At 57.4% G+C, this 7,369-nt stretch overlaps 2 non-coding genes across 2 annotated transcripts; both read right to left on the bottom strand.

The window, feature by feature from the left end:
• Positions 1-427: 427 nt before the first annotated feature.
• LOC145654699 (5.8S ribosomal RNA) lies at positions 428-581 on the bottom strand. Its single transcript, XR_014120905.1, has one exon. It is a non-coding gene; the product is annotated as a 5.8S ribosomal RNA (ribosomal RNA).
• An 882-nt stretch (positions 582-1,463) lies between these two features.
• LOC145654704 (18S ribosomal RNA) lies at positions 1,464-3,302 on the bottom strand. The gene has a single exon (XR_014120910.1). It is a non-coding gene; the product is annotated as an 18S ribosomal RNA (ribosomal RNA).
• Positions 3,303-7,369: the final 4,067 nt, after the last annotated feature.

Below are 7,369 nucleotides of genomic sequence, written 5' to 3' on the forward strand. Positions count from 1 at the left end.
GGGGAGGGGGGGGGGGAACGCATGTAACAACAACCTCCCTCCGCTCGCGCACGTAACGGAACAGAACAGACACCTTTCCGTGATCCGCCTGCGCAGGGGGTGAGAAAAGAAGCGAAAACGTGGGCAGCCAAAGCGGAGAGAACCCACCGGCAGCCACGCTCGCTTCTTTCTCGGGCGCAGGGGACCACGTTCCTGGCCAGGCCAGGAGCGGAGCCGAAACGAACCGAAACGAACCGAAGCGGGGGAGGAGAAGCTTGTGCACGGAGAACGGGCACTCAACCGCAGCGAACCCACCGACCGGATCTCACCGAGACAGCGACCGGGAACCGTCTGCTTTTAGGAAGACGGAGGCCAGGGGGCACCCCCCCACCTACGAACCTCCAACCGCGGTCCCGCCTGAGAAGGCAGGTCCGACAGATAGGAATAGCGACCCTCAGACAGGCGTAGCCCCGGGATGGACCCGGGGCCGCAATGTGCGTTCGAAATGTCGATGATCAATGTGTCCTGCAATTCACATTAGTTCTCGCAGCTGGCTGCGTTCTTCATCGACGCACGAGCCAAGTGATCCACCGCTAAGAGTTGTACTCTTTTATTTCAGGCTCAGTTTAGGTCTTTCACCACGACTACAAAGACAGGTTTAAAAGGTTTCACCAACCGGTCAGGCGCCCCCGTCTGCGAGTGTTGAAACGGGCGCGGGGTTGCGCTTTGCCCACACGCCCCACGTGGCAGACGAGTCAGTCTTTGAACCGCGGCCCTCCGCGCCCGCCCCGTCCGACCCCTCGAAAGGGGTGGAACTCACGTAGCGTGGGCCAAGCCCTAGGTACCTGCCGGGGGTCCCCCTGAGACTCCTTTCTGAGAGAGAGAAGCAGGGGAACCGGCTGCGCCACCCACCACCACCACGCCCCAGGACGCCGGTGGGCGGACGAACACAGGAAGGGCCATGGCCTGCCCCACGAGGAGCAGCGCTCGCAACCCCCCCCGGAAAGTCCGCTCGTCAGCGAGCAAGGGGACGGGGATGAATGACAAGGACAACAAAATAGGAAAACCCCTCGCGGTGGACGGAGGCAGCGGCCGTGCGAGCGAGAGGGAGGGCGCGGGACGGACCCGTACGACCCGCTCGACTCGCAGGCGCTTCTCCTGCCGGCAAGGTGAGGGGAAACCGGCCTTCGCCCGACGAGCGGGGACGCCGAGTTTTTTGAACGACGCGTCTCTCGCGCTGGAACCCAGAGAATACCGGGGCCTGCGGGGGGGGGGTGCTGAAGGACGACGCGGAGGAAGAGGCGGAGGACGAGGAAGGGGTGGGAGGGACTAGGCTCCTCCTTTATGCCTTCTGTCCAGCCTGACCTGCAAGCGACCACGTGTAACAGCAACCCCGAAGACCCTTTCGACCCTGGGCCCCGACGCGGGGGGACGGCGAAGTCGAGGGGGTCGGGAGAGGAGGCACGCCGGACAGCGTTACCCGTTAATGATCCTTTCGCAGGTTCACCTACGAAAACCTTGTTACGACTTTTACTTCCTCTAGATAGTCAAGTTTGATCGACTTCTCGGCGCTCCGCCAAGGCCCGCGAGGAGCCCCGGCGGGGCCGATCCGAGGACCTCACTAAACCATCCGATCGGTAGTAGCGACGGGCGGTGTGTACAAAGGGCAGGGACTTAATCAACGCGAGCTTATGACCCGCGCTTACTGGGAATTCCTCGTTCATGGGGAATAATTGCAATCCCCAGTCCCCATCACGAATGGGGTTCAGCGGATTACCCGCACCTCTCGGTGTAGGGTAGGCACACGCTGATCCAACCATTGTGGCGCGCGTGCAGCCCCGGACATCTAAGGGCATCACAGACCTGTTATTGCTCCATCTCGCGTGGCTGAACGCCACTTGTCCCTCTAAGAAGTTTGACGCCGACCGCGGAGGGCCGCGTAACTATTTAGCATGCCGGAGTCTCGTTCGTTATCGGAATTAACCAGACAAATCGCTCCACCAACTAAGAACGGCCATGCACCACCACCCACAGAATCGAGAAAGAGCTATCAATCTGTCAATCCTTTCCGTGTCCGGGCCGGGTGAGGTTTCCCGTGTTGAGTCAAATTAAGCCGCAGGCTCCACTCCTGGTGGTGCCCTTCCGTCAATTCCTTTAAGTTTCAGCTTTGCAACCATACTCCCCCCGGAACCCACAGACTCGTGGTTTCCCTCACGCTGCCCGGCGGGTCATGGGAATAACGCCGCCGGATCGCGGGTCGGCATAGTTTACGGTCGGAACTACGACGGTATCTGATCGTCTTCGAACCTCCGACTTTCGTTCTTGATTAATGAAAACATTCTTGGCAAATGCTTTCGCTTTCGTCCGTCTTGCGCCGGTCCAAGAATTTCACCTCTAGCGGCGCAATACGAATGCCCCCGGCCGTCCCTCTTAATCATGGCCCTGGTTCAGGAAACCCACAAAATAGAACCGGAGTCCTATTCCATTATTCCTAGCTCAGGTATTCAGGCGAGAAGCGGGCCCGCTTTGAACACTCTAATTTTTTCAAAGTAAACGCTCCGAGCCCCGTCCGGACACCCAGCCAAGGGCATCCGGGGGGCACCGGGAGACAGGGTCTGAGACAGGCGGTGGCACGCCTCGCGGCGGACCGCCAGCCCACTCCCGACATCCAACTACGAGCTTTTTAACTGCAGCAACTTTAATATACGCTATTGGAGCTGGAATTACCGCGGCTGCTGGCACCAGACTTGCCCTCCAATGGGTCCTCACCCATGGGTTTAGGATACGCTCATTCCGATTACAGGGCCTCGAAAGAGACCTGTATCGTTATTTTTCGTCACTACCTCCCCGTGTCGGGAATGGGTAATTTGCGCGCCTGCTGCCTTCCTTGGATGTGGTAGCCGTTTCTCAGGCTCCCTCTCCGGAATCGAACCCTGATTCCCCGTTACCCGTGGTCACCATGGTAGCCGACTATGGTACCATCGAAAGTTGATAGGGCAGACATTCGAATGAGACGTCGCCGCCGCGGAGGGCGCGCGATCGGCCCGAGGTTATCTAGAGTCACCAAAGCGGCCGGGGGGCCCGAGCCCCCCGGATGGGTTTTGGGTCTGATAAATGCACGCATCCCCCGAAGGGTCAGCGCTCGTTTGCATGTATTAGCTCTAGAATTACCACAGTTATCCGAGTAACGTGTGGAGCGATCAAAGGAACCATAACTGATTTAATGAGCCATTCGCAGTTTCACTGTACCGGCCGTGTGCACTTAGACCTGCATGGCTTAATCTTTGAGACAAGCATATGTTACTGGCAGGATCAACCAGGTAGTTTGCACCGTGGTCTGGGATGAACCACGAGTGACATCCGCCTCCCCTTCCGGGGGCTAGGAAGCAGCGGGTTGTAAGTGCGTGCGCCGTCAGGTCCAGACGCCATACAGGGCTACCCAGGACAGCTTCCGCGGCCAGTGTAAACGTGCTCGCGCACCGCCCTCTGGCCTTCGGACGCCGACCTCTCACCTTGATGCAAAGCTGTCCCATCCGGTCATGCCCGCACCGTACCCCGTCCACCTCCTCCGGAGGTGCGGACGGCCGACTCCAGGTGCTTTCGGCGTTCCCTCTCTTCACGCCGTTTTGATTTTCGTGGGCCGCTGGTGGGGGGACAAGGGAAAGACCTCGTCGAATTCCCTCCCCCCTAGCCTCGCTCAACCTACGTTTCGTGATGTAACCAAGAAGAGTGATTCGTGGGCCCAGGTAGGTTTGAAGAGGAGGCCAACAAAGCAGGGCACTCCCTTCCTCCCAAACCACAGACACCAGTATAGGACAACTGAGTAGACAGACTGGCCGTCTGAGTCTCCCCCAGAGAGTTCTGGGATGGGTTACAAATAACCCCCACCCCCCATCAGAGGCTTGACCCGCTAGAACCAGGGAGGATCTGTCAAAACCGCTCTCCACATCAGAAGTTCTGGATCAGCCGGGGCTGGTCGGCAGACGTCCACCTAAGGCCGTGGCCTAACCCCGTGTGGGGGGATAGCGCTCGCACCCGTACACGTGGACACCCGCTCGTCAAATGGCTGGCTCCTCACTTACCGTAGGGGGAATGGTTTGCCTACCCCTGGCGGGTCTGGTACTCCACTCTACCAAACAAGGAAGCAACACACCAATAGACCCCTGCAACACCGGGCAGCTTTGGGCAGTGTCACTACACTCCTCCTTGTTCTTCACGTTCCTTCCGTGGTGATTTTTTTTTTTTTTTCGTGGCCATTGCCGTGCATGGCTTCCCCATCGCTTTGCATGCTCTCCATTGCCTCGTGCTGCTTCACCATTGGTCTCACCTGGAGACCGAAGCCGCTCTCCCAGTAACCCGATGGTACCTGGCCAGAAAACCCCGTGCCCGATTTCATCTAGGACAAGGGCCAAACCACAGACCGTGCCCGTCCAGGGTCAACCCCTGGTCGGACAGGCCTGGTGGGTCGATACCATGGATGTGGCAGGCCGACGAGAATCCACTGGTACATTTACAAACACGCCCACCCTGGTGGCATGGCTGTACGACCCATCGTCGAAGCACGCTGCGGCGGACTGAGCCATTGGATCCAGTTGCCTGGGCGTACACTCAGCCCAACAGACGCACTCGGGTCGGGGAGAGCAAAGCAGACTGTGTGCCTGGATGTGCCCACTTCCATAGGGGAATCGGCATGATGGTTCACTTAACCCGAGGAGGGCTCCCCTCGCGGGATAAGCACCCCCCTCGGGGGATGGGGGGGGGGGGGGCATCCAGAGCACACCACTTTCCGGTAGGGGACAGGCGTTTGATCATGTGTCCGAGGGAGAGCTCCCCTTGCCGGCCGAACACCCCTCGGACTCCCCTTGGGCTTCCAGAGAACGCCACTGGATGAATTTAGTGCTTGGACCCCATTGATTCTCTTTGCTCTCCCATATACCCGACGGGACCTATTTGCAAAACCCCGTGCCAACCAGACCTCCAGGAAGGGGGCTGGCGGCTAACCATGCCCAGCAGGGTGCACCCTGGTCGGACACTTTGGGAGGGTCGAGAGCCTGGAAGTGCCACCCGGGGGAGTAATTCTGATTTCCGTTTTAATGCACTCAGGGACAGCCCGAGGACCTCTGTAGTGCACCTGAGGCGGACTGAGCCGTCGGGTCCAGGGGTCTGGAGTTCGGAACCTCCAGGGTTCACCTGGCTGTTCTCTTAGCCCGGCAGGGTGCACCCTGGTCGGACACTTTGGGAGGGTCGAGAGCCTGGATGTGCCACCCCGACGAGTAATGAGTTTTCCCTTCGTATCTCTTCCGGACCAGGTCCGATTCGCACGAAACTCGCTGGGCATGGCCAGGAGCGCCCCCTGCTGCCCACGCCACCGTCCCCGCGCTTCTACTCCCGAGGGCCGAGGAGACAGCGAAGCGTGGGTCGGGTCGCCTGCTTCCAGGGTCTCCCTGGTACTCTCCAGTCTCCCGAGTCCATCGGGTCCGACCTCGTATTTTTAGCCCAGACGGGGAATGAGAAAGGGGCCCCCGACCGCCCGAGGGCGGGCGCTCGCTTCTCAGCCTAGGAACGTCCGATTCCCACGAAACTTTTACGCCAGACGTTCCTGGCAGCGAGCGCGTTCAAAGGTGACCCGCGCTGCTTCTCTCCTCCCAAGGGCCGAAGAGATATTCGTCTTCAAACCCGACCGGCCCTGTGTTTGCCGCCCCGGCGGTTTTAAAAAATCATAGCGTAAAAACGGTGGGTGCGCTTCGCCTGCCGCTTGGACAGCGTTAAACGGCAGCCCCGGCTCTTTCCAAAGGGCCCTCAACCGACTTTCTGCTCCCAAGGAGCCCAGAGATATGAAACCGATAAATCAAAACCCCGTGCCAACCAGACCTCCAGGAAGGGGGCTGGCGGCTAACCATGCCCGGCAGGGTGCACCCTGGTCGGACGCTTTGGGAGGGTCGAGAGCCTGGATGTGCCACCCCGACGAGTAATGAGTTTTCCCTTCGTATCTCTTCCGGACCAGGTCCGATTCGCACGAAACTCGCTGGGCATGGCCAGGAGCGCCCCCTGCTGCCCAGGCCTGGCTCTGGGCCTGGGCACACTTCATTCACTTTGTACCTTTAAATCATACTACTACTACTACTACTACCACCAGAATTCCAGGGCCAAGAGGTCACACAGTCATACACAGCAAAGTAGCTCTGGGCCTGGGCACACTTCAAGAAGTTTGTCCCTTTATATAAGCCTAGAAATAGACTTCCAGGCCCAAGAGTTCAAACACATTCATGCCCAGCAAAGTAGCTCTGGGCCTGGGCACACTTCAATCACTTTGTGCCTTTAAATCATACTACTACTACCAGACTTCCAGGCCCAAGAGGTCAAACACAGTCATGCCCAGCAAAGTAGCTCTGGGCCTGGGCACACTTCATTCACTTTGTGCCTTTAAATCATACTACTACTACCACCAGAATTCCAGGGCCAAGAGGTCACACAGTCATACACAGCAAAGTAGCTCTGGGCCTGGGCACACTTCAAGAAGTTTGACCCTTTATATAAGCCTAGAAATAGACTTCCAGAGCCAAGAGGTCAAACACAGTCATGCACAGCAAAGTAGCTCTGGGCCTGGGCACACTTCAAGCACTTTGTGCCTTTAAATCATACTACTACTACTACTACTACTACTACTACTACTACTACTACCAGACTTCCAGGCCCAAGAGTTCAAACACATTCATGCCCAGCAAAGTAGCTCTGGGCCTGGGCACACTTCATTCACTTTGTGCCTTTAAATCATACTACTACTACCACCAGACTTCCAGGGCCAAGAGGTCAACCACAGTCATGCACAGCAAAGTAGCTCTGGGCCTGGGCACACTTCAAGATGTTTGACCCTTTATATAAGCCTAGAAATAGACTTCCAGGCCCAAGAGTTCAAACACATTCATGCCCAGCAAAGTAGCTCTGGGCCTGGGCACACTTCAATCACTTTGTGCCTTTAAATCATACTACTACTACCACCAGACTTCCAGGCCCAAGAGGTCAAACACAGTCATGCCCAGCAAAGTAGCTCTGGGCCTGGGCACACTTCAATCACTTTGTGCCTTTAAATCATACTACTACTACCAGACTTCCAGGCCCAAGAGTTCAAACACATTCATGCCCAGCAAAGTAGCTCTGGGCCTGGGCACACTTCAAGATGTTTGACCCTTTATATAAGCCTAGAAATAGACTTCCAGAGCCAAGAGGTCAAACACAGTCATGCCCAGCAAAGTAGCTCTGGGCCTGGGCACACTTCAATCACTTTGTGCCTTTAAATCATACTACTACTACCAGACTTCCAGGCCCAAGAGTTCAAACACATTCATGCCCAGCAAAGTAGCTCTGGGCCTGGGCACACTTCAAGATGTTT

Source organism: Electrophorus electricus, unplaced genomic scaffold (assembly GCF_041902795.1).
Source record: "Electrophorus electricus isolate QZ-2024a unplaced genomic scaffold, ASM4190279v1 Scaffold146, whole genome shotgun sequence".
Taxonomy (NCBI): Eukaryota; Metazoa; Chordata; class Actinopteri; order Gymnotiformes; family Gymnotidae; genus Electrophorus; species Electrophorus electricus.